Source organism: Amblyomma mixtum, chromosome 3 (assembly GCF_055824585.1).
Source record: "Amblyomma mixtum isolate Tamu chromosome 3, ASM5582458v1, whole genome shotgun sequence".
NCBI classification, from domain to species: domain Eukaryota; kingdom Metazoa; phylum Arthropoda; class Arachnida; order Ixodida; family Ixodidae; genus Amblyomma; species Amblyomma mixtum.
Genome location: NC_143014.1, coordinates 190,346,462 through 190,368,404, shown reverse-complemented (window position 1 = coordinate 190,368,404; position 21,943 = coordinate 190,346,462). Strand labels below are relative to the sequence as shown.

The 21,943-nt window shown below is 47.2% G+C and overlaps 1 protein-coding gene across 1 annotated transcript in view; it reads right to left on the bottom strand.

Annotated features, from left to right (window-relative positions):
- Positions 1–20,902, bottom strand: part of LOC149353062 (GTPase-activating Rap/Ran-GAP domain-like protein 3) — an 829,394-nt gene extending 808,492 nt beyond the window's left edge. Inside the window, exon 1 of the mRNA XM_089582257.1 lies at positions 20,813–20,902. The gene's annotated coding sequence lies outside the window, so the exon portion shown is untranslated. The remainder of the gene's footprint in view (positions 1–20,812) is intronic.
- Positions 20,903–21,943: the final 1,041 nt, after the last annotated feature.

Below are 21,943 nucleotides of genomic sequence, written 5' to 3'. Positions count from 1 at the left end.
GAACAGGGGCATCGGCGCGAGCTCAAAGGAAATGAGGTTTCATCCCAAAAGACCCTCGTCGCCGCGCAGGGTTTATCGACGCCACTTTTGGGAATTAGGCGCCTTCGTCCGGCCTAATGGCACGATGCAAAAGTTTTTCGACTGCCACCCAGAGCGCTCTGCTCCTTTCCTAACGATGTACCGCTGATGAAACCCGGAAGACAGAAGAAACCCGAAGAAAGAACGTTTCGGCGATGGCTGGTTAGCCCTCCTGCCCCCCTCGAGCCAGAGGTCAGCTCGGTGCTCCCCACGCCCCCATCTTCCTTTGCCCCGGGCCTCAGCCATTATGCTCCGAACGTAGCTGCGCCACTCGGCCTGGTCTCATTCGGACACTAAGTACTAAGCACTGAGATGGGTCCTCGTTCATGGGAAGGATGGACGGGTTGTAGCTGGTTACAATCCACCGCCAGAGATGCGAATTTAATGACTCAATCAATTATGGGTGCGTTTATTTTTTTTCACGAGGAGCCTTCTTGTTGCTTCAGTGACATCTGTTAACCCTGTTGCTGCAATCCTTACTTTAATTGTTCCTCTTGTCCATTACTAATGAAGTCCGCAATAGTCTTGATTTCCGCAGAGGACTGTTTTGAGAATCCTAGAGTTCAGACATCTGTGCTCGTAACGCTGCATGCATGTTTGAAATGCTGCAAGTACCCTTCTCCCCCCCCCCCTAGAGTGACCTCAGCATAGACAACATGCTTGCCTCAGGAAGCAAGGTTACTGGAAGTTCAGCGTTCACTGGGCGCCAAACCCGACCATCATCTCTTATCCAAGTACACTGCGCAAGCTTAAAACGCATTACACTATACCTCTGTCCTCTGCTTTAGAGTGTGCACGCGTTAACTCTGATTTCAGATTGCTTGACCGCGAAGCTGACTCATTAACTATAGAAATCTGCGCCGGTTATCACTTACAAAGCCACCTAAATCCGTTTTTATACCGGGCTAATAATACGTTTTATAATGTTCTGATGGGTGATTTATACTGTTCAATAGCGTGCTGTAAAGAAGCAAGAAAAATTTTTTCGTCCTTCAGAACGCAGCAGATGCTGACCATCTCGTTCGCGTAATTTTCTCCTTACATCGTGGCTATATCTCCCTCTAAACATCTCCTGAAAAATGAGTCGTCTTTGAATGTAAATGAATGCAGAGGGAAGACCTACTTTTTTATAAACCTGTCCTTTGTTGAGCGCGGGTTCTCCAAATGGAAAATAGAGCCAGCATACGCCCATACTTACACCAGTAAGCAAAAATTTGCGATTATTTGCTAGCGTGTACTGCTTGAACTAATATGTGGCCTCGCGCCTGTAACGACACTAAATCTGTAGCTTATCTACTGTCTTCATCTCTCAGATTGCAACGCTCAAGATTGGATCAGTTATATATGGGAAGCCGGCCACTAATTTTTAAAAATAGGGTTTTAGAGGTAAAGAGAAGATTTTTGCGGCATATTAATACCAGCGTTGGCGGACGTCACAAAACAGGCGATTGATGTTAACTAGTAAAATGAATAACTACATTCCCGGAGTAACTTTATAACTATTACCGATAGGCACCTGGATGTGTATTCCGAGTTTGTGTCATACTAAAAAGCGTCATAATCTGCTGCAGCAGCGACATCTCATTGGTCGAAATGCCGGAGGATGTCGGTTCGCTTGCGACTGTGAGCAGTGGCAGGATGTCACTGAGTTGCGGTTGCTGCAGCGAAACGACCAGGGGCGCTATTGGTCTTTGACGAGAAGTGCAACGCGGCCACCGCAAGAGAAGAAAAATTCAGCCACAAGTTTAGTTGCTCATCGGGTTCCACTGTAAAGGTTATGAAAAGCTGCCTTGTTTACGCAGTGGACTAATAAAAAGAAACAATCAGATGCTCTTCTCTGCATCGTAAAGGCCGGAGATGTATTTAAAGAAGAAAATATTGTACGCAACTACGCATGGCTTTGCAGTGACGGAAGGCGGCCGCTACAGCTGTCGATCGCCGATGGTAAATACAAGACAGCTGGTTTGTTCGGCCAACATGGCGTTTTACATATATCTCGAGGGTAAAAGGGAACGAAGAGAAAAATTTGTGGCATGCACTCACACGCTACACAACGTTAGTTTTTGCCTTTTCTTTACATCAAAAACCCAATTCTCAAAAATTAGTGGCCGGCTTCCCTCAAACACCTCATATATGTGTGCATGCGTTCGTTCGTTCGTGCGTGCGTGCGTGCGTGCTGCGTGCGTGCGTGCGTGCGTGCGTGCGTGCGTGCGTGCGTGCGTGCGTTCGTTCGTTCGTTCGTTCGTTCGTTCGTTCGTTCGTTCGTTCGTTCGTTCGCTCGCTCGCTCGCTCGCGCGTGCGTGCGTGCGTGCGTGCGTGCCGACGAGCGTGCCGGCAGGCGGGCGGGCGGGCGTGTGGACGTGCGTGCGTGCGTGCGTGCGTGCGCCCCTTCTCCCAGAACCACGAGGGCTAAAAGAAATGAAACCACATGTTTGCAGAACGAAAGTGAAGCGGAACTGGGTGGCAGCTTGGTGCACGCTTTTACGCGCTTTCCACGCCCTCCCGTCCTTGGTTAATTATTCTTCGCCCAAATATACGCCTTAATCTTTTTCACTGCTTTTCGTTGCGAGCACACAGCAGGACAGGCATAATAAATTGTACCGCTTATGTCTTTTTTTTCTTCCAGTCTTAAGCAGTAGTTCCGCACTCTCAAGTACTGGGTATGCGCGCGAGAAAATGCGCGCTCCCAGTCCGCCCAGGGGATCTCAGGAATTTGAATTTATGAGCTGCGAAGCTCTTAGCCACTTTGCTTCCGTGGCTAACTTTTGCTGGGCTTTCGACCACGTGTTCCGTTCCTCCCATTATCTCGTTCCGGGCAGGACCCAGACCTTTCGATCGGGCGCAGGCAAACAAAGCCGCTATTTGTGGCGGACAATGAGCTGAAGGTATGCCGCCCGTGGATCATTTAATAACGCACGAGTGCGGCTGCGACAAGAACAAGCAAAGAGAAAGCAAAATAAGCAGCAGCACCTCGTCCGGAGAGCGAGCACGCAGTCTCGTCGTCGCGCCACGAGTTGGGTCGAGGAAATCGGGAGAAAGGGCGAAAGGCGCGAGGTGCAGTGAGGGCCTGCGAGAGCCGCGGCGCATTCGCCCCAGAGGCGCCTACACAACGCGAAACCGCACTTAGGACGATTGTATTTTCCCCTCGCGCTTTCTCGAACCAACGCCGGGCGAAATTTATGTGTCCCCACGTCGACTGACAGCGCCAGTGGGGAGCACGGGTCATAATTAAGGTCCTTCCACCGCCTCCTCCTCCCCCTCCTCCTCTTTCTCGCCGCTGCGCGATGCCACGATTGTGCGCCACGGATGGCCCGATAGCAGCGCGCCCGGCTCAAGCCAAGCACAAACTAGGGCCAACCGCCGCGTTGCTGGAACGTGCAACGCACTCGCACCACCGGCCCACGCCCGTACAGCGCCAGCTCGAGTGATGTCGCGCAGCCATGATTGCTGTTCCGCGACAGCCTTCAACAGGCACGCGTGGAAACGGTCGGCCAGATAACCGCACTTGCCACTGCCTTTATTCACTCGTTTCTCTTGCTCGCTCTCGAGCTCTTGTTTTCTTTTGTTTCTGGTAGATGGCCGACTCTTCGGGTGCTCATTTCCAACGCCCTCTGTGACGTTCGGCTGCAAAAGTGACCGTGTCGGGGCACAAACTTCGCCTCTTCGTGGCCCCCGTTGTAAATGATGACAGGAGTTTGTCACTCACATTTGGAAGATGCAGAGGTCCGGCTGTAACGGCGCGCGTCCGAATTTGTTTGTGCAGTTCTGACTTTCTACCGCGACACACGATGTCCACAGGCACAAAGTTCACAATCAAGTCCACTTGACTTAGATGGAGCAATAACAGACTTTATGATATTTGGTTTGGTTTGGTGTTTATTTTCTTTCAAAAATGAAAGGGGAAGCCAAAGCAAAAGGCGGTAGGCCTGACTAGGCCTTGGCTCCCCGATACAGGCGGCAGCACACACCTTTAGCGCCTATGCAGGACAAACAAAGAAACTAAATAATATAACAACATTATGACACAAACAAGCATGAATTGAATACATCAATCACACCAACTAAAATAACAATATGAATAAACAAGCATGAATTAAATACATCAATGACAACAAATAATATAACAACAATATGACACAAACAAGCATGAATTGACAAATTTTATGCCGCAGGACGTTTTCATGGAAGCAAGACTAGTCAAAAACATATTATAGCGAGTATAGGCCAGAAAACTAAACAGGATTCTCCTCCAAATATTTTTTTATACATTTTTTAAATACCTTAGTTGATGACGAGAATTCCCGTTCTAGTGAAGTTTGGTTGATGACAAATGGTACCTGGAAAGTTAATTTCTGTTTCCCGTAGTTAGTCCGAGTGATGGGCACAAGTTTTTTTCGTGTTCTCAGATGGTACATTATGGCAGGTCTGTCAGGTAGAGTGGCATACAATCTGTTATGGTGAATATACTGCAGTAAACGAAAATAATAAATTTGTTGTACTGGTAGAATAGCATGTTTTTTGTATAAGGGTTCTGTAGGTAAATCTCGCGGTCTCCCATAATAGCCTTCAATGGCTCTTAGAGCTTTTTTCTGGAGAACAAGCAACCTATTAAAGTTACCGGATCCAGTGGTTCCCCAAACAAGAATACAGTATGATATTTTGGAATAAAAAAGAGCATAATACAATGAAATCTTGAGCCAAGTTGGTATTAAGTTAGTAATTTTGTAAAGGCATCCTACAGTTTTACTGAGATCTTTCACTAAATTTGAAACATGCACATTCCATGAAAGGTTTTCATTGAACCAAACACCTAGAAATTTGTGGTTGGACACTTGTGCTATGATATTGTTTTTGTATTTTATAACTACAGCACATTGTACAGTAGAGTTGATGGGTCTAAATATTATGTATGTGGTTTTCGTGAGATTCAGGCCAAGTTTATTTGCCATTAACCAATTCTCTAACCTATTTAAGTAATCATTGACCCTTATTGCTAATCTAGGCAAGGAACATTCTGTAAAAAAGGCATTTGTGTCATCAGCATACATTATTAGATCGGGTGAATCAGGAATATTAGTGATGTCATTAATATATATTATGCATAATAATGGTCCCAGAATTGATCCTTGGGGAACACCTTGTTTCATAATCATACTACTGGAAGAGCAATCATGAACTTGCACATACTGTAGCCTGTTATACAAATAACTTCTTAATAAGTCAAGAGGTATACCACGCACTCCATAATCCGCCAGTTTTTGTAATAAAATGTCATGTTGAACGCAGTCGAAGGCCTTTCGAAAGTCAAGAAATAAACCAAGTGTGTATTTCCGACATTCAACATTATCAATTATTTTCTCTTTAATGGTTAACAATGCTTGTTCTGTAGACTTTTTCTTCCTGAATCCATATTGCGAGCTAGTGATAATACTGTATTTATGAAAAAAGCTTTCGAGCCTAATGTTTATTACTCCCTCAAACACTTTAGATAACACTGGCAATATAGTGATCGGCCGATAGTTTGATATTTCATTTCTGTTTCCGCCCTTATGTACGGGACACACACGAGCTATTTTTAAGTAATTTGATCACGCGTGAATATCACGGTTAGTAGACCGGTTTGTACAGACCGCGGTTTATTTGGCACGAGCTGTGCCTGTATGCCAAAACCTCAAGATCGCTTCTCCGAGAATCCCACCTCCGAAAGTAGCAGTGAAGAGAAGAAAACTGGGAACAAGGGCTATGGCCGCTGGTGTAAATAACCAAAACGTGTAATGCACAACAGCGCATGACACGTATTGTCCAGAGGTGCGCTTCACAAAGTAATCTGCACGTATTATGCTCCGTACCAAATGTGAGACCGTCGCGAAGCCACTAAACATGTTTTTGAAGGAATTTTGCCCTCTTCAATACTGTCACGTGTCCTTTCGTTGATATCTCGTCTACGCTCGCCCTTCAAAGAAAAGTATTCTTGGTTCACGGGCAAGAGCGAATAATTCGCTCCGCACCGCAGTTCCTTTCTGTTTGGTGGGACTGGCGTTGCGAAGAACCACGATAGCTCCGGCTATAAATGCGTGGAAGTTTTGTGTGAAAATGTTTTGTGTGGAGATACGTGGGTGCGCATTTCCCGAGAAGAGAACATCGCCGTTCCCAGCGTCTGCGTAAAACTATTCATCCTAGATTTTCAGCAGCTTAAGGTGGCCGTTAATTATAACGACGGGCGGGACGTTTCGGCTTTATTCGGTGAATATTACTTCCCGCGAAACAACTGCCGGCCTTTTTCGGTGATATACGGGTACTCATATACGCTTTAAATTAATGTACACTTAATTCTGTCTCTTTTTTTAATTGCTAGAACAGATTATGTCCAAGTGATTGACGCACAAATTATCGTGTTTAGAATAGTGGTTGCAATATGAAATGCTATCGCCATAAAACAAAAGTAACCGCGTGGAAATTGTTATCAGCCCGTATAATAAAAACGTAAAATGACTTTTTTCTTAAGTACTGGGCTGCGGAAAAAGCCAAATAAACGAGAACAAATTCAAGTGAAAGCAACATGGGAACAACACTTGTATACACTAGTCTGTTAGGCAAGAGCATATGCCCAAAATAGGCCAAACAAGACGCCTTTTTGTCTAGTCGCCGTCATCTAGGGACAGCTTTTATGTTGCTGTAATAAATGCAAGTACACATTCTTTTCGCAACGCAGAGCGTTCTCCTTCAGTCTCAGAACGAACTGTGAAAGCATCAAATTCTTCACAAGAACAAAGTTTCGGTTTCGAAAGGAAAAAGAAGTGAGCGCGGCCGAAACCTAGGACGAGGCCGTGGGTATGTGCCACCTGAGGACATCATCATCATCGTCATCAGAGGGCCTCCGATCACGTAGTGCATGTTATGATGACAGGCGCTGGTGAACCATCGCATAAGCCAGAAGATAAAATTTTCTCCCTGTGCACAGTTTCGAGTAGACAGTGCCTTCTTACGGTTGGAAACGGTGTCAGTGTCCTTAAATGCCATGAGAAAACTCAACCAAGTAAGAGCTGGGATAAGGTGATGAGAGTCGGTAAGCAGAAGGCGCACTACGCTAGCAGATGAAGCTTTGCGGGGCAGTGGAGCCATTTCGTTCTTCGCTCGGCGTTTGTTTAAAGCAGCGAAACATTGCCTCAAAGCATACAACTGCAAAACTTAATTCAACAATCTCGTTGTCTCACTGCGCTTCTGGTTTCCACATCTTGTTAATTCTCTCTCGTCACCAGGTGCAACTCGTACTCAATAGCCAGCAAACTACGGCGTAGTACATTTGAATGATAATGACTAGGCTAAAACACAATTCTTATAAATGAAATCAGCACACGTTTATCGTTTCTTTAGGGCATTTAAACCGAAAATTCCAACTCCGATCATTGTAACCTACGTCTTTGAAAGCTCGTACCAGCACAACATTGCGCATGGTGGAAGCCGCTGAGCTTCGCTTTGCGCTCCTCACGTAAATATTACATGCTGTTTTATTATCACCAGGATTTGATTTGAGAGGAAAAATTCCGTACAAGGACCTGATGCTGCAGCGAAAAAGAGGTCGTGTTCCTTTGTCAGTGTTTTAAAGCCGGTTGTACGGCTACCAGAATGCGCAGTATTGTAAACACGACTAATCCATTTCAGCAGCGAGCCGAAAGAAAACATGCTGGGGACTCTACGAAGCGGACGTGATATCCTTGCCAAGTCGGACCACTCACAGATGGGAGCTGCCCCTGACTGATTGGTGGCCAGTGCGCCGACGTATTTGCTGATTCCTCCGTTTCTGACAAACATCTAAAAATTTGTACTCCTCGACAGCGCGAGTGATTTAATTGGAAGTGAGGGGGGAGAGCGTCTGTGCAAACGCCGCTCCGCCCAGGTCACCCGTTCATCGCGAAGCTTCCTCGTCCGCACATTCGTTTATTTTCACGCTGACAGGCGACTGAGGGGATGATAAGCACACAAAAATAAGCGAGGCGGTTTGATCGGCGCGTAAGCGCTGTTAGCCGAAGCTCTCTGATGGCTTTTCCCGAACGCTCCGAAGCAGTCTTCCGCAGGCGTTTCATGAAAGTCGGCGGCGTTCCGTTATATATACCGAGCGCTCCACTGTGAGCTCGCAGAGAGTCTTCCATTTGTCACTTGAGAGAAATCCGTGACAGCATCTTATGCGCGAACGGGTATGCGTGCGCGAGGAATTCGTTGCGTCGGAGGGCCTGCGGCGTTGTTTTGTTTGGTGTCTTGTTTCTTCTTCCGTCTTGCTCCTTTACGGCCGAGTTTTCAGAACTGAATATAAAACCCCCAAAAAGTGTGTGTATCTGTGGATGTTGAAAGGGGGGGGATTGGGCCCTTTAAGCATCGATTAAGCTTTCTTGCTGATGAATTTAAGACACCGACTCTGTCCTAATTAACTCAACGGCCGAAGCGTCCTAAATAAATGCAAGAACGCAAAGCACTAACCAATCAAAATGAAAGCCTGCAATGGTTTTCGCTCTTTCGAGAGATTGAAGAAGAGACTTCATCAAAAGAGAGACCTCTGCGCAATCGTAAAATTTCCTGCCCGAAGCAAGAAAAAAAGCGACATTCGCGGGGAACATGGCTTGGAGAGGCGATTAATTAGGCTGACGCCTTAGGGACAGCCAGCCGGTGATTCATTTACTATTTGTCCGTTTTACTGGGGCCTGTTCAAGAACTGCAGAACATAACGTGATGGCTCTCCACGCTTCATGGTTTTGGCTAGCTCAGTACATCATCAAGAGTGGCGCTCCAGGACTTTTTTAGCTTTGTTCTGTCCTTCCTTGAAAGCAGTTATAGCGAAAAGAACTCATCAAGCATACAAGCGCAACCCGTCTTGCAACTCATCCGTTATCGCCCTCTCTCCTTGCGCAGTGGTGGCTGTTTGTTTTGTTCTGTAATCTGGATCTGTTTGCGGCTATTTGCCTTCACCTGTCTAAGAAGAAATTTTCCATGGATGGTCTGATGGCTGCGACTAATCGATGAATCATCATGATGCCATCGAGGATGATAGTGCGTCGGGGTTTCTTCCGCTCGAGCTTCTCAAAGTGAGGGTGTCCAGGCTAACTTTAGCCAAGGGTTAAAAAATAAAATATTTGAGGTAGGCCAGAGAAATCACTTACATATAGCTACCAGCCGGATTGCGCATCTAGGCAAATTTTTGTATTGCTATTAATTTAAGAGTGATTAAGATAATTTTTCTAAATTCGTAATTATTGACTCTAGCCAGCAGATGTGAACAGCAAAGTAGGAGAGCACCTTCAGAAGCCCCCATTCTATTTATTTGCGATAAAGAAAGCCTCACGTGTATCGTTTTTCCGAGCTTCAACGAAAGTCCGCGAAATACAAAAAGATCACCCGACTAGCGCATTCGCGCGCCACGATTGTGCTGCTCTCAATCCTGGCTTGAGTGAACGAAATCAGCTGCTGGCAAGGCGCGACGACCCCACTGCTCCGGCAGGCCGATATGTTGACGGTGGTTGCGACGCCCGCGCGAGCCAGTCTGCAAGCGTGACGGCGCAAGTTTCGTCGCAACTACCGTCGACATATCGGCCTGCCGGCGGATTGAGGTCGTCGCGCCTTGCCAGCAGCTGATTTCGTTCACTCAAGCCAGGATTGAGAGCAGCACAATCGTGGCGCGCGAATGCGCTAGTCAGGTGATCTTTTTGTATTTCGCGGACTTTCGTTGAAGCTCGGAAAAACGAAACACATGAGGCTTTCTTTATCGCAAATAAATGGAAGGGGGTTTCTGAACGCGCTCTCCAACTTTGCTATTAACATTTGCTGTCTAAAGTCAATTTTTACGTGTTTAGAAAAATTATATTAATTGCTAATTAATTAATTGCAAAACAAAAAATTGCCTAAGATGTGCAAGCCGGTTGGTAGGTGTATGTACGTTGTTTTCCTGGCCTATCTCAAATATTTTATCTTTTAAAAATTGGTTAAAGTTAGCCTGGACACCCTGTATACCTGGTCAACGGTGGAATGCTACTTGCTCAATAAACTACAGCTCCATCAACTTTCCTTTGTGTGGGCCCACATAAGCACGGTCTCGCCGCATGACCCGCTGAGGATGTTAGCACGCAATAGCTGCTCGAGCATGCGCGCCTTGCCTCCGCTCCAAGACGAAGCCAGCGTAGTTCGCCAGGTATACGCCACTCTGGGAGGCGTCTGATTAGAAAAAAGAGAAACGCGTTTTCTGTACCGAGCTAGCAGGCATAGCGACGAAGCCGCGTTCAATCGGTTCAGTCGGTAACGAAGTCCCAGACTGGCGAGGCGTCCGCCTCAAGCAGTTCACGTGGGAAATCACTGGCCACACTCCAGCTACCGTTCACGAGCTACCTGCCTACTTGGCGGTGGCAATCTTGGTCGCTTGCACGTCGAGTCGCCAAAGAGCACGACGTCGGGGGAGATCCCCACCTGGGGAATAAGCGTCCAGCTTCTCTCGCAGGCCACAACAACACAAATAGGAATGCTGCTCGGGGAAGACATATCTGTCTCTATCTTCTCGCGAAAGCCTCCTTCACCTGTTCGCTAATGTTGCGGCACCTTTTCTTTTTTCTGCTAGCTTTTTGCGAGTTCCAGCATGGCGTTGAGATAAGATTAAGAACGAACCCTCTATCTGTCTGTAACAATTTCTCTATGTCCAAATAGCGTGTCAACTATTGTAATTGCGTGAGTTGTGCTGCTACCATATTTAGTCAAGGTGAACAACAGTCCAAAATTGAAGTGGGCGTTCGTAAAAACGGTACACTTTATACAATCTATGCCTGAGCGCTGGAATGCTTTTGCGGAGGTATTATACGCCGAAAGGCATCGGTCAAAGCAGAGAGGAGGGTAAAGGTAGCTAAGTATTAATTTCCGGAGAGCCGCCCAACTGACAGTGAACACAAACGGCGTCGCTGACAGAAGTGTTCCCACCAGCAACACAACAAACTTCATTAACTAAAGCCGATATTAGGAAAATTTCTTTGAATGTTCTAAAGTAAAACGCGTCGGCTAGCTCTTTCAAGCCTACAGCAATCAAGGGGTAGCCGGCGTTGTAGGTTGCGTTCGCCTTCGGCTAGTCGGGCTATGATTTCGGTTTTACGGGCTTGTTATGATCCTTGTACGCGGCGACCTGAAAACTGCCCTTTTCTTCGGCACTAGGAGATAATATTAAGAGATATCTTACGATTATTTTTAATTTATTAATACTATAAGCCTTGAAACATTTAAATACAGACTTCGACCTGACAGAGGGGCGACCACAGCGTGACAAGGATCGCACTTCTAACCAGCTGAATTTTAATCAATGCAAATAATACGCACCATCATTTCACACTGATACAGATCCCGAGCTTCTGGGGTGTTTGTCGCTCTTTTTCGATCTCAATGCGCATAGCTCTCGTGAAGCTAAACAATGCCTTCAGTGTGCAAACGATAGCATAACAAAAGTATTCGCAGATGACACGTGAACTGACACTTCTCGAAACTGTCTCATGCGACGTGCGCAACAGAGCAGCGCTGAATGCATCGCTTATCGGAGCCATTAGCGAAAAACAATAGCGATCACTCGTTAATTTTTTATCTGTCATCAGACAGAGAGGACAACGAGGACGCATGGAAAAAACCTGTCTGGTTAATTGAAATCAAGGCCGAGGATTCTTACCTAAATGTTGGAATCTTTAGGCGGCTCACACGTTGTCTGCTGCCGCTGAGGCTTTATGCGACAGTGTGACTGTTGATTAGTTGCTCATCAGTTCGTTTCATTAACTCTGCGACATCCATCGCTCTCCTTGCTTGGCAGCTGTTAACGATCAGCTCAGATTATTCGAAGTGCGTTACTGGAACCGTGCGTTCATTAGCCTAATTGTTACAGAGAACAAGCTTATGCGCTACAGTCGGGCGGCACTCTTCCGTGATGCCGTCATGTGTACCATGCAGTGCATGGTATCTCTTTAGAAGATCAATTATTTGTAGCTGTGATTAGTCTGCAAAAAAAAAAGTATTGTTTTGGCGCGCAAAAATACATCATGTTTAATGTTACCTAGAGAGAAGACCTTCAATTCCTGAGAATAAAGTTACCTTCAGTATGTCTTTTGGAAGGATCAGCCGCCGCGGTGGCTCAGTGGTTACGGCGCTCGGCTGCTGGCCCGAAAGACGCGGGTTCGATCCCGGCCGCGGCGGTCGAATATTGATGGAGGCGAAATTCTAGAGGCCCGTGTGCTGTGCTATAGCAGTGCACGTTAAAGAACCCCTGGCAGTCGAAATTTCTGGAGTCCTTCACTACGGCGTGCCTCATAGCCTGATTCACTTTGGGACGTTAAACCCCCATAAACCAGTCTTTTGGGAGACATTCGTGCAGGAAGATGCATACATTTTTAAGCCTGATTTTCTCTGCTTTGCTTTCACCAAAAGAGGTAAGCACGCAGCGACAGTTCAGACTCACTGTACAGCAGATCGCAGAAGAAAAAAAGAAGCCCATTATATCAACCGCTTCCCCTTTCACGTCGGCATGACATTGGCAGATAACTCGTTTTAGCCTTGCTGGCAACCTTGTGTGCGTATCCGTTTCATTAATAGGGATGAGCGTCGGTACAGCCGTCTTTGCATTAACGTGTATACTTGCTTCAATAACGCTGCGTTATTGAATAAATTTACAGAAAGCGACAAAAATCGAAAGTACAAGCACATGGCCACGGCCATAGACGATGCTATGCATCGACCGATGACTTTCGTATTAGCCAAGGGGTCTCTGACCTGCTCTTTCCATCTCGTTTCGTTATTTTGATTCTTCTAAAACTGGCTTTTACACTTTTCACGCGAAGAAATTCTCAAGAATGCCCTTACTAGCTGCGTTTCCCAGTAGAGAATTCAAGGAATGCAACCATTTCAGTGCGTCAATAGCCGCGATGGAAAAAGAAATAAGACGAGAGATTCATTAGCTCGAACGCAAGGGTGGAACTTAGCTAGATTATCATCCCGTTGTACTTTTGCTTGTAATCTTAATATGCTTCAGGAAATTCCTAGCTTCCGTTTCCAACCTGAATTTATGTGATAACTTCGGGATAACTGCAAGTCTTACATATGAGCCTTTCCTGTTACATTTTGTTCCGATGTGCAGGAAAACTTGTCGACAGAGTTCACTTTTTACGTTTCGTTAGAAGCGGCCATCTTCCTTATATTTAATTCCTGTATTGCAGTTCCATAGGCACCGCAGTTATTTCAAATTGCTGTATGCCCCGCAGCGGTCACTGCAAAAATATGTAGAGCGCGGGACGCAGAAATGTACCCTCCGTGTGATAAATATTTGCCACTGCATTCGCCCCTCGTTGGGGCAACTGTTCAGTGTTTTTGGTCATTTTAAACATATCTGAAGAACAAAAGGTTAAGCATCTTGCCCGTCTCATCCGGTTCCTCGTATGAATTTTCTTTTTACCCACGTCGGACAAATATGCACAAGCGACGCATCAACACCACGTGCCGTTTATGACTTCGAGCGTTCAAATTTCTCGCTAAATGTCAGCTATAAGGGCAATAGTTGTCTTTATTTACGCTAGATTGGCACTACTACCGAGAAGGAAATCCCCATCGAAGCTGTGGGACAAATGAAATGAGATTCAAAGCAATAAAGCTATTTGAAAACGATATCGGAATCCACAGAAATCAATATGTACCTCGCGTACTTTTCGGATAGGAAAATGGGGCAGCCTAGATTAAAGGGGACGACAGGCAATCTTTTAAGGGTGCTCCCTTCGACGTACACCTTTCTTTTTTTTCATAGGGCAGCAGGCACAACAGAAAGCTCAGTGTTCGAAGTACTTGATCACGCAACGCATACGTTAAGAACGCCGTAAGTTATTTTCGAGAAAATTTTTAATTTAGTGGATGCACTGATTTTTTTTTTTTATATATGCAGCGATACTGGAAACTGCGATCGATACGGGCGATGGCGATGGAGCGGCGGCACAAGTCACCAACCGGAAAGCAATCGCGATCCCACCCGAGAGAACGCAGTCTCTCGTTGAACAATGTGATTGTAATTTTGGCACACGACTTCAGGGCTGTTACATTACATGTATGGTAATATATGCAAGCTCTTTCGCTTCACACTGCAGGCATGCATGCGTACAAGCTCACTGATGCGCGCCGCTATATTACGCAGGCTGTCGCTTTTCCGCCGTTCCATTCGTCGACGAGATGGCTAGGCCGCTTTTCAATATTAGGAGGCATTGAACTGAGGAGATCGAAAACGGAAATAAAATTTGACGAGTACCTTAGACAGTACACGGTGCTTATAACAGCAGTTGGCTTATGCATACCGATGTCCGGTCACGCGGTGGGATATATCGATGGTACAAAAATTTCACCATGGAACGTAGCGTTATCTAGTTGTGGTTTTGAGCTCAGAAATTGAAATAAAAACCTTCTTTAGCTGGTAACCTTACGACTGATTCCATTAAGCTAAGGCAAGCACTTCTCATTTCAACCATAATCTCTCAACACGTTTTGGTGCATCTGTTGCCCGCTCCTTTCCCAAAATTATAACCCAGCTAAAATCCAAGAGGTTGTTGCAAATGAAGAGATCATATCAAGCTACGCAAAAGCTGCCACTAAGCGGCATCAGATGGCAGTACAGACCAGATGCTAAAATTCCGCCGCGGGAGGCAAGACCGTGAATCAACGGCCCTGTTGGCCTGTTTGCAGCTGCGCAAGAAAGTACGCGCCCAACGACAGCCGCTCTGTAAGTAGTGATCCGTCAATCAAATGGGCTCATGCTTGTTCGTCTGGAGTGCTGCATGTGCCCTAAATTGAACTGCCGAGACAAGCCATTACAATTCCATTCGAATTCACTCTTTTTTTTTGTTTTGTTAGTGGCTTGAACGGTCACCACAACCCTGTCATCACCAGGGTCAGCTATTCGGTGCCGTGGATAGAAGCAATAATACAGCATGGAACCGGCTATCCCTTTGTAATATATACTCGTAGTTTTGCTCAAAGTCTGGTAAAATTCTATATGCGTGGCAAACAACAAGTCATGTGCATGTCGAGATAATTTTTAAGGCGGAAGCCTTTAATGCCTCATCGTTGTAAGCAGGAGCTGTCGACAAGAAATGTCACGCTTTTCAGTTGGTCGAAACGGTCGTAACGTCACAGTGCGCGAATTTCAAACGGGGCCAATTGTACTTTGGCTACTAACCATGCAACCAATCAAAGGGATCGTATAGTGATGCTCCAAGTAAGTTTGAGTTTAGATAATTGCTTACTTAACCAATTAGTCCAATTAACCTTTCTAGTCAGACCAGATAAATAAATAAAACCGAGTAAGAAATTGGCCGAGCTTGGGAATCGAACCCCGGTCTCCGGAGTGCGAGTCGAGCACGCTACCACTCCGCCATGCCAGCTCGATGGTTTGGAACGAACAAAGGTGCGTCTAGTGAATACGGTGTCTTCGTTCACTCCCATCTTCCTCCCTTCCCGTTACGGCGAGGTTCAGGTGTGCACCGAGATATGCGAGACAGATACATTTCCTTTCCTCAAAATCCAATCTACTGACGAGCAAGGCGTATTTGTCCGCGTTTCAGATTGCTCCAAATTGTCGTGATATCACCACGCGCGAATTTTGACGGGTGTCCACCGAAATATGTGAAACAGTTACTGCGCAACTTTCTTTTGTCAAATACAATTTTCGACTAGTGTGTACTGAGATATGCGAGACAGTTAATGCGTAATTTCCTTTCCTCAAATACAATTTTCATTTTCTTCATTACGGGCCCTCTTTCTTCTTTCACTCCACTTCCTGCCTTCCTGTACAGTGCGGCTCAGGTGTCCACCGAGACGACAGAGAATTACTGCGCCATTTCCTTTCCTTAAAAAGCGTTGCGTTCAAAGGGCAAGGCATCGCGCCGAACGGGTGGTGGCGTTCAGTGGACTCCGTGGCAGCGCTACAACACGCTGTCGCGTTCCACTCCTGAAGGCGAAGCTTAAGCGTCATTAATTGGCAGTTAATTAATGCACCAACAAAATGTGAAGTGAACAATCGCGTAGCAGAATGCAGCACTCAGGCTTTCGCCTTTCAGCACTTTAGCCGCTAAAGTTCCTCGTAATTTTTTCTATGAGATATGGCAACCCCGTAACTGAACTCATTATGTGTGGTATTGGATTTTAGAAAGCGAAAGTGAGAAGACCTCCACGGCCGGAGCGATATCAGGATTCCATACCGATTTGATTCGACTTTGAACCTTTTCGCTCTTCTTCAATGGCTAAGCGCCACAGCTAACGCCGAGGTCTGCCAGTCGGTGCGGCTGACGGTAAGTATGGAATGGAGTCAAAGTAAAAAAAAAATATCATTATACTATACTGCCCCTTAGCCACAACCGAAGACAAACCATGTACAGTCTTTGTCAAAAGTAACCAGGCTGCGTGGTTTGTTTCTCACTCGTATAGTAGAGCCCTCACGGCTTCCCTAAAGGTCAAAAAGTTCTTTGCAGGTGAGGACAGGGGTTCCTCTTACCGTACTGAGACTTAAGAGCTTGTGGGCTGGCATAATAGCTTCAATATATGACTGAGAAGAAAAACGTGCAACCTGGTTACTTTTGACAAAGACTGTACAGGGTTACTTGAACGGCGCAAAAGGTCACCTTGAAATGATAATGACACCAGCATGCCCACAATATCGTTCCCACGTCACAATGTCGACCCGAAATCCGGTCAGCAAAGACACTGCCTTAGTGCTGTAAGCTAAGCGGAAATTGCGGCTTAAAGTAAAACATTTTAATAAGTAATTGAGTAAGACCATAATGACCAACAAAATCTGTCTGGTCGTTCACAAATGTGTAGTGCGCAGTTTCTAAATACTAAGGTGTCTCTTTCACCGACAATAGGCGGTATCCGCTTCGCTCTCAGCCAATGTCTGACGAAATCACGAAGAAAATGCGCACGAAAGCTGTTGCTTCGAAGAGCCGGATTCAAATCGATGCCGCCGCCTCTCCACCTCTCTGACGCAGTGACTTACCAATACACTCGGTGACCATGTACAGGAGATGCAGAAGTGAGCACCGTGCGCAGAAACAAGGAAGGAGTGGGGATCTAAGAAGTAAAGACACAGCTCCACGAAGGCTTGAGTGTTCCGCTTCTCCACGCGACGCCTGAAGTCGAAGCGCTACCTGTAGAATGTCACACCGGCCTCCGAATGCCCGGCGGCGGGTCGTAAAGCGCGTTGGGAAACGCACCACTCGCGCCGGTCTTCCATCCCGGCACTCTGCCCGTGCGAGCGCCTTGCCGTCGAGTCTCCTGTTTCAATTCGACCTCAGCGGCGAACTGGCCGAACCTTGCCAAGCTGCCAAGATGGCGCGTATTAAGCTCTTAACGCACAGGCGAGTCGCACACAAAAGGAGTGTAGGTGTGCTTCGACGTGCATCATCGAAGAACTTGCACCTTTAAGACGCAGGGTGGTGCCCTGGTGCTCACGAAATTACAGATAAACACGGCTAGGCCTCGCGGTGAATACCCCCCACAGTTATCTCTCGGCAAAAATCACCCAGATGTGACCAGCACAAAACGCGACCTTGCTCGTTAGCAGCAGGTCTGCAGTCCAGGGGTTATCGCACTGCTATAGTCATCCAATAAGCTTTGCCATCAGTCGTTAGCGCGTTGAGCTTAAGGGTGGACTTATTCTTTTTTTCACACTGTGCCAAATGAGAAAGTGATGCTTTAGCATGCGAAGCCCTATCGCAACCATTAAAATGAGAGCACCCACAGCCACAAGAGTCCTTTCTGTTCAGGCTGTTCGGAGCACCAGACGACAAACGACTCCTTTTAATAAAACTGATTTAGCTTGCGGCAGTTTGACGAAGGCGGGTCGAAGGGGTGCACTATTTAGGAAACACTATTTTGCTTCAGTACGTCATAGCGCACCTATAGACGAGCGACGTAGGTATCTGATTTGCTTTCTCACAAAATGAACCTTCATGGCTTTGGTCCAATGTTTAGGGGAATCCCCCATGGTGAAGTTGATTTGTAATAAGGGAGTAATGGCTCTTTAGTATCCACCCAAGCGCAGCCATACGGCTAGAAGCGAAAGCTTCTGAGGGAGGTTTCCAAAATCCACGCGCGTAACGGCTAGGGTTGCCGAACGGGGCCAGGAAAATCTGGAAGTTGGCAGGTATGCCTCCCCTGCTTAAAGCTTTTTCCCCAATTTCGTGCGTTACACCGCGCTGTTTTTTACATGACATGCCGCTGTGTACGTAGCACATACACAAGTGAAATAATTGTCAGCAACCCTAAGTTTGCTAATATGTGTGCCCGGAGTGGGCAGTGAGAGAGGGAGGGGGATGTTAATAAGTGGGGCTCTCCTATTTGGTCTGTTCACTTTTTGTTCTTGTTGAAGGAACAGTTGCCCCCTCACCTTGAAATTCCTTTTCCTCCTGAAAAATTTTCATCAAGAGCGTACAATTCCTTCGCCACGCCCATCGCCTCCATCACTCCCTGACTCTTCCTGTGCACGGATTGCGGCAGGTGACAACGCCATTGGCGCCAGCAACTATGAAGCAAGCAGAATATTTGCAATACTGACTTGCGCACTAAATGCAAAGAGTTTTTCAACCTTTGCTCTCTTCTTCGCCGTTCTACTGATACTCTACGGCATTGTCTAGAACATGTAGCTGTGAGATTCTCAAAACAAGTCGAGAACCTATTTTTGTTTGGCGACAGCAATGGTAGAAGCTAGTACATATCCTGCTCGTTAGTAACGAGAAACAATAAGTGCTGCATATAGTGTGATAAACTAATGGCACTTCACGCGAGACAAAAGAGTGTCGTATGCCAGTGCCTGTTTCTCTATTCTGCTTTGGTTCCATTAGCTTCGGCAACTAGTCAGCTGCTCAAAGCGGCACTCAAGATAAGCGATAAGGTTCGTTTGGCCAAAAGAGATTTCTCCCCACGAGGAACCAGTAAAGGTTTTTGTATTCTTCCAGTAAGAAAAACGAAGAGTTGCAATCTTGATAAGCATCAGCCTTTCTTTTGTCTCAATTTAGCCAAGAACTTAGGAAAGAGCTAGGCTTGGGACCTCCGATTGCGGAATGATGAGCGGATTAGATAGCAGTAAGCGCGTGGCGGATATCGGCGGGCAGCATTATTCCAAAGAAAACGCAATCTCGTCGTGTTCAATTTCCTGAGCTTCAGTCTTACCAAGAACACGCAACCTCATTAGCGTAGTTGGCTGCGCGCCAGGTGTGATCAGTATTCACGTATAGTGTGCTATCCTAGCGGTCTTCGCTGAACCTTTGTATTGATATTGCGAAAAATTTTGTGGTTTCTCCACAAAGCAAGCTTTCTAAGCGCTGCGACTTTCTCTTGCAGACATTCTGATAGTCTAGCCTTTAGCTGTCTGTCTGTCCGAAGTGCGTACGCCTGGCTATCACTGCCGGCGACACCGCGGGAAACGTAAAGAAATTGCGTTCCCATCGCAGAACACTATCCTGGGCACCCTTCATTCACAGAAGTAGTACGAGCAGATAGTCCTGGCTGTACGGAACAGGACTTTCTGGCTCTATGTCAAAGCAGTTAAGGCGCTGGTCACGTGACATTCGAGACTGGCAAACAAATGTTCTGATCTTACCTTGACAATAATGGCGACTAACGGTGTGAGGTTGTAAAACTGACTAGTGCAAAGCATTCCACTCCCTCGTCGACACCTCACTGTTAATTCAATTACCAACCGATACCTTACTGCATCTATACCTCACCGCGTCTTAGCAGCTGAAGGCGCATACTGACACTTTCTCGCTTCAATCTGGATATGATACATGACTCGCACTTATTTTATTCTGTCAAGGAAACTTCAACACTTACTTTAATACCCAAACAATGAATTCCGCGTGCAAAACGAGTTCCTCGGTCATGAAGCAGGGCGCAGAGAAGCACGTCGAATCAATTTTGGTCACCTGGGATTTTTTAACGTGTGCCGACACTCTAGCAGAAAAACATCTTGCCTTTTCGTTTCAATGCGGCGGCCATAGCCGGCATCACACTCGCGAACTAGCGTTCAGCAGCATAACCGCGTAACCACTGAGCCACCTCGATGGGGAGCCTTCTTTTGTATTTCAGGCAAACAAAAACGGTGTTTCATCTCTTGGCAGTTCCTAAAATGCATGGAGGCTCAATGGAAGCACACTTTCAAGCAAATTTAAGGAGAACCTGCCGTAGCACAGTGTTGTCACGCAGTATTAAAAGTGACTACGCGTTTCGGAGTTGGTAGCCAGTGGCAATTTGGTTCAAAGACGCACGAAGCGCCGTCGATGTATCGCACAAAACCGTAAATCGCACGAAAGAAGAAAGGCGTTTTTTTTTCGGGCGCCAATCTGCAGTCAAGACATTCACGCGTCACGTAAGCACGAATCAGCCATGGTTGATTTTGATCGCTTGTAGGATGAGCGCTAGAAGCGGCATGTTGCGAGTGAGGAAAAGAGGTTCGCTTGCATCAGACACTGTGCACACACAATGTCTGAAGCAAGGCAAGACGCCCGTCACGAGCCCAACCGTCGTTTCGACAACCCTCGTTCTGCCTATCAACTCAGTTTAGAGCCGTCACTTGCTCTTGGCGGTTCCTCGCGCGGCTCCTTTGATGTCAGAGGCGAACGCCGAGGCGAAGGCTCACCCTTCCCCCGCCTCCCATGCGCACGGAGCGCGAGTTCCGAAAGCCGGAGGACGTTGGGTCACTCACCCAGGCGCGAGGCAGCTGCGATGCGTGCGGCATGGGCCCCGTCCGCGACCGGCGCAGCAACAGTTTGGCGTGCCGACCCCCCTCGAGCGACTGACCCGGGGCCCGGCGAGAAGGAGCGCGCCTTTTTCCGCGGGGGCCACCCTTCGGAGTCCGCGCGGAGGGAAGCCGCTGGCCACAGACCGTTGTGCCGCCGACGTCCGGGCTTTCGAATCGGGCCCGCCTATTGGCTCGCGCTGGACGCGCGCATGCGCACTGATGCGCGCGGTCGCGGACGCGCGCCCGCGCGCGCGCGCTTCGTGACGAGCGGGAACAAGAGCGCGAGATTTTTCCCTGTGCTCTTTTGCGCGCGCCGATATTTTTTCGTTCGGGCCGGCATTCACCGAGAACGCCAGCCCGTTTGGAGGCGTAATTAGACAAGAAGCGCTTCCGGAACGATACTTGAAGCGCGTGGCTGGCCAGCGTCTTGTTAGGCGCCCGTCCTTCCCAAGTATTAGCCGCACAATTTACGCCGCGAGGAATAGTAAATCTCTGCAGTTTACTCGATCCCAGACGCGGGTAAACTTTTTTTTTTTTAGCTATCGATTATGTTTTTTTCTTGCGCGCTAAGGCTAAACCAATTTGAGCCACTTCGCCTGATGAAAAGCAGACGAAATGAGCGTTCCAAAACAAGTCGATACGAACGGCGTGTGCGCGACCCTATTACGATAGCGGTTCACTCTGCCGTCCAGCAAATACGTAGTGCCAAGCCAGAGCAAAGCATGTTTTCATCCTTGTAGGCCTGCCCGCTTGAGCATTGCTCAATTGCTCATTTGTTAATTAAATTCGCCCGTAGTGCACAAGTATTTGCGTAACGTCGGCATGTGCTGGTCTTCAGACCCAACGTTCTTTGAAATGACGTCGTTTGGGCACGTCAAATGGGGCACTAAAGTAGCAAGAGTGGTTGGGCAATAATTAGTAGGCGCGAGACCCGTGCGTCGGAGGGATATGAAATAGGCTGCTGAAAATTACTATCACGCCGGTGCAGTGGGCGCCTGTGCGGCATTCAGAGCGCTTAAAAAGAGAGAGAGAGAGTGTCAGCCCACTGCGTAGAGGAAGTGGACGCTAGCTCTGCCATTAGAAGTCCCTGCTGGG